This window comes from Callospermophilus lateralis, unplaced genomic scaffold (genome assembly GCF_048772815.1).
Source record: "Callospermophilus lateralis isolate mCalLat2 unplaced genomic scaffold, mCalLat2.hap1 Scaffold_399, whole genome shotgun sequence".
Classification (NCBI taxonomy): domain Eukaryota; kingdom Metazoa; phylum Chordata; class Mammalia; order Rodentia; family Sciuridae; genus Callospermophilus; species Callospermophilus lateralis.
The window spans coordinates 721497-727087 of NW_027514353.1; positions in this window are offsets into that span (position 1 = coordinate 721497).

Sequence of the window (5591 nt, forward strand, 5' to 3'; positions counted from 1 at the left end):
TCCCTTACTTTAGGAAACTACTCTACCACCTCCAAGGTTGTGAACTTTTGAGCATCTTAAATTCCAGATATATATTCCCAGATTTTCTAACTCTTCTTCTCTAATGATGTATTACTTCGGGCGAGGGTAATGTCAAGGCATTGTTCTGGATGAGAGTGAAATATTTCTCCATGTGTTTTTTTTTCAATAATTTTATTTCATATAATTATTTTATTTTTTTAATTGGTTGTTCAAAACATTACAAAGCTCTTGACATCATATTTCATACTTTAGATTCAAGTGGGTTATGAACTCCCATTTTTATCCCAAATACTGTTTGCAGAATCACATCGATTACACATCCACATTTTTATAATGCCCGATTAGTAACTGTTGTATTCTGCTACCTTTTCTATCTTCTACTATCGCCCCTCCCCTCCCATCTTCTCTATCTACCCCATCTACTGTAATACATTTATCTCCTTGTTTATTTTCCCATTCCCCTCACAACTTCTTATATGTAATTTTGTGTAACAATGAGGGTCTCCCTCCATTACCATGCAATTTCATTTATCTCTCTCTTTCCACCCTCCACCTCATGTTTCTGCTTAATGTTAATCTTTTCTTCCTGCTCTTCCTCCCTGCTCTGTTGTTAGTTGCTCCCATTATATCAAAGAAGACATTTGGTGTTTGTTTTTTAGGGTTTGGCTAGCTTCACTAAGCATAATCTGCTCTAGTGCCATCCATTTCCCTGCAAATTCCATGATTTTGTCATTTTTTAATGCTGTGTAATACTCCATGGTGTATAAATGCCACATTTTTTTATTTTTATTTTTTATTTTTTATTTATTTTTATTTTTTTCATCTTTCATACATTTGATTCATGTGAGTTATGCTTTTCCCTTTTTACCCCAAATACAAATTGCAGAATCACATCAGTAATACATTCACAATGTTTACATAATGCCATATTAGTGACTGTTGTATTCTGCTGTCTTTCCTTTCCCCTACTATCCCCCCTCCTCTCCCCTCCCATCTTCCTCCTCTACCTCATCTGTTGTTGTTCCATTCTCTCCCCCCCCTTTCCCCTCACAACCTCATATATGTGATTTTGTATAACGATGTGGTTTTCCTTCCATTTCCATGCAATTTCCCTTCCCTCTCCCTTTCCCTCCCTTCATTCGTCTCAGTTTAATGTTAATCTTTTCCTCATGCTCTTTCCCCCTGTTCAGTTCTTAGTTGTTCTCCTTAAATCAAAGAAGACATTTGGCATTTGTTTTTTAAGGATTGGCTAGCTTCACTTAGCATAATCTGCTCTAATGCCATCCATTTCCCTGCAAATTCCATGATTTTGTCATCTTTTAGTGCTGCATAATACTCCATTGTGTATAGATGCCACATTTTTTTATCCATTCATCTATTGAAAGGCATCTAGGTTGGTTCCACAGTCTAGTTATTGTGAATTGTGCTTCTATGATCATTGATGTGGCAGTATCCCTATAGTATGCTCTTTTAAGGTCCTCAGGGAATAGTCCGAGGAGGGCGATAGCTGGGTCTAATGGTGGTTCCATTCCAAGCTTTCCCATGATACTCCATACTGCTTTCCATACTGGCTGCACCAATTTGCAGTCCCACCAGCAATGTACAAGTGTACCCCTTTCCACACAACCTTGCCAGCACTTATTGTTTTTTTGACTTTCTAATGGCTGCCAGTCTTACTGGAGTGAGATGGTATCTTAGGGTGGTTTTGATTTGCATTTCTCTGACTACTAGAGATGGTGAGCATTTTTTCATGTACTTATTGATTGATTGAATGTCCTCTACTGAGAAGAGTCTGTTCAGGTCCTTGGCCCATTTGTTGATTGGTTTATTTGTTATCTTATTGTTTAATTTTTTGAGTTCTTTGTATATTCTGGAAATTAGGGCTCTATCTGAAGTGTGGGGAGTAAAGATTTGTTCCCAGGATGTAGGCTCCCTATTTACTTCTCTTATTGTTTCTGTTGCTGAGAAAAAACTTTTTAGTTTAAGTAAGGCCCATTTGTTTATTCTTGTTATTAACTCTTGGGCTATGGGCGTCCTATTAAAGAATTTGGAGCCTGACCCCACAATATGTAGATCAGAGCCAACTTTTTCTTCTATCAGGTGCAGGGTCTCTGATTTGATATCACGCTCCTTGATCCATTTTGAGTTAACTTTTGTGCATGGCGAGAAAAACGGATTCAGTTTTATTTTGTTGCATGTGGATTTCCAATTTTCCCAGCACCATTTGTTGAAGATGCTATCCTTCCTCTATTGCATGTTTTTAGCCCCTTTATCAAATATAAGAAAGTTGTAATTTTTTGGATTGGTTTCTGTGTCTTCTATTCTGTACCATTGATCCACCTGCCTGTTTTGGTATCAGTACCACGCTGTTTTTGTTGCTATTGCTCTGTAGTACAGTTTGAACTCTGGTATCGCTATCCCTCAGATTCGCACTTCCTGCTTAGAATTGTTTTTACTATTCTGGGTCTTTTGTTATTCCATATGAATTTCATGATTGCTTTATCTATTTCTACAAGAAATGCCATTGGAATTTTAATTGGCATCGCATTAAACCTGTAGAGAACTTTGGGAAATATCGCCATTTTGATAATGTTAGTTCTCCCTATCCATGAACAGGGTACATTTTTCCATCTTCTAAGATCTTCTTCTATCTCTCTCTTTAGGGTTCTATAGTTTTCATTGTATAAATCTTTCACCTCTTTTGTTAGTTTAATTCCCAACTAGGGATAACAGGAACTTACCTCAACTTTGTAAAAGCTATATATGCTAAGACTCAGGCTAACATCATTGTTAATGGAGAAAAACTGAAGGCTTTCCCTCTAAAATCTGGAACTAGACAGGGATGAGCTCTCTCACCACTTCTATTCAATTTAGTTCTTGAAATACTAGCTAGAGCAATCAGACAGACAAAAGAAATTAAAGGCATAAAAATAGGAAAAGAAGAACTTAAATTATCGCTATTTGCGGATGACATGATAATATACTTAACAGACCCAAAAGAGTCTACAAAGAAACTGCTAGAGTTAATAAATGAATTCAGCAAAGTGGCAGAATATAAAATCTACACGCATAAATCAAAGGCATTCCTGTATATCAGCAACAAAACTTCTGAAATGGAAATGAGGAAAACCATTCCATTCACAATAGCCACATTTTTTTATCCATTTATCTACTGAAGGGCTTCTGGGTTGGTTTCACAGTCTAGCAATTGTGAATTGTGCTGCTATGAACATCGATGTGGCAGTGTCCCTGTAATACGCTCTTTTAAGGTCTTCAGGGAATAGCCCGAGAAGGGCAATAGCTGGGTCAAATGGTGGTTCCATTCCCAGCTTTCCCAGGAATCTCTATACTACTTTCCAAATTGGCTGCATCAGTTTGCAGTCCCACCATCAATGTACAAGAGTACCCTTTTCCCCACATCCTCACCAGCACTTGTTTTTGTTTGACTTCATAATGGCTGCCAATCCTACTGGAGTAGGATGGTATCTTAGGGTGGTTTTAATTTGCATTTCTCTGAATTCTAGAGATGGTGAGCATTTTTTCATATACTTACTGATTGATTGTATGTCCTCCTCTGAGAAGTGTCTGTTCAGGTTCTTGGCCCATTTTTTGATTGGGTTATTTGTCATCTTATTGTCTAATTTTTTGAGTTCTTGGTATACTCTGGATATTAGGGCTCTATCTGAAGTGTGAGAAGTAAAAATTTGTTCCCATGATTTAGACTCCCTATTTACCTCTCTCATTTTTTATCCTACTGAGAAAAAACTTTTTAGTTTAAGTAAGTCCCATTTGATGATTCTTGTTATTCACTCTTCTGCTATGGGTGTCCTGTTAAGGAATTTGGAGCCCGACCCCACATTATGTAGATTGGAGCCAAGTTTTTCTTCTATCAGATGCAGAGTCTCTGATTTCATATCTAGCTCCTTGATCCACTTTGAGTTAACTTTTTTGCATTGCGAGAGGAGGGGATTCAGTTTCATTTTGTTGCATATGGATTTTCATTTTTCCCAACACCATTTGTTGAAATGCTATATTTCCTCCATTGCATGCTTTTAGCTCCTTTATCATATAACATAGTTGTAGCTTTGTGGATTAGTCTTTGTGTCCTCTATTCTGTACCATTGTTCCCCCCGCATGTTTTGGTACCAGTGCCATGCTGTTTTTGTTACTATTGCTCTGTAGTTTAGTTTAAAGTCTGGTATCACTATTCCGCCTGATTCACACTTCCTGCTAGAATTGCTTTTGCTATTCTGGGTCTTATTTTTTTTCCATATGAACTCCATGATTGCTTTATCTATTTCTACAAGAAATGCCTTTGGGATTTTGATTGGCATTGCATTAAACCTATAGAAAACTTTTGGCAATTTCGCCATTTTGATGATGTTAGTTCTGCCTATCCATGAACAGGGTATATTTTTCAATTTTCTAAGATCTTCTTCTACTTCTCTTTTTAGGGTCCTGTAGTTTTCATTGTATAAGTCTTTCACCTTTTTTGTTAGGTTGATTTTCAAGTATTTCATTTTTTTTGAGGATATTGTGAATGGAGTGTTTTTCCTCATTTCCGTTTCAGAAGTTTTGTCACTGATATACAGAAATGCCTTTGATTTGTGTGTTTTGATTGTATATCCTGCCACTTTGCTGAATTCATTTATTAGTTTTCGTAGTTTTTTTGTAGACCCTTTTGGGTCTTCTATGTATAGAATCATGTCCCCAGCAAATAGTGAAAATTTACTTTCTTATTTTCCTATATTTATGCCTTTGATTTATTTCGTCAGTCTAATTGCTCTGGCCACTGTTTCGAGAACTATATTGAATAGAAGTGGTGATAGAGGGCATCCCTGTCTTGGTCCAGATTTTAGAGGGAATGCCTGCAATTTTTCTCCATTCAGAATGATGCTAGCCTGAGACTTAGCATAGATAGCTTTTACAATGTCGAGGTAAGTTCCTGTTTTCCCTAGTTTTTCTAATGTTTTGAACATAATGGGATGCTGTACTTTGTCGAATGCTTTTTCTGCGTCTATCAAGATGATCATATAGTTCTTGTCTTTAAGTCTATTGATGTGATGAATAGCATTTATTGATTTTCGTATATTGAATCATCCTTGCATCCCAGGCATGAATCCTACTTGATCCTAGTGCACAGCTTTATTGATGTGCCTTTGTATTCGATTCGCCAGAATTTAATTGAGGATTTTTGCATCTTGGTTCGTCAGATATATTGGTCTGCAGTTCTCTTTCTTTGAGGTGTCTTTTTCTGGTTTCAGAATTATCGTGATGTTGGCCTCATAGAATGAATTTGGCATAGCTCCCTCTGTTTCTATTTCCTGAAATACTTGAAAAGTATTGGTATTAATTCTTCTTTAAATCTTTTGTAAAACTCCGCTTTATTGCCATCCGTTCCTGGGCTTTTCTTGGTTGGTTGTCTTTTGATTGCTTCTTCTATTCCATCCATTGATATTGGTCGATTTAAATTGTGTGTATCCTCCTGACTCAGTCTGGGCAAATCATATGACTTAAGAAATTTACCGATGTCTTCACTATTTTCTATTTTATTGGAATATAGGTTCTCA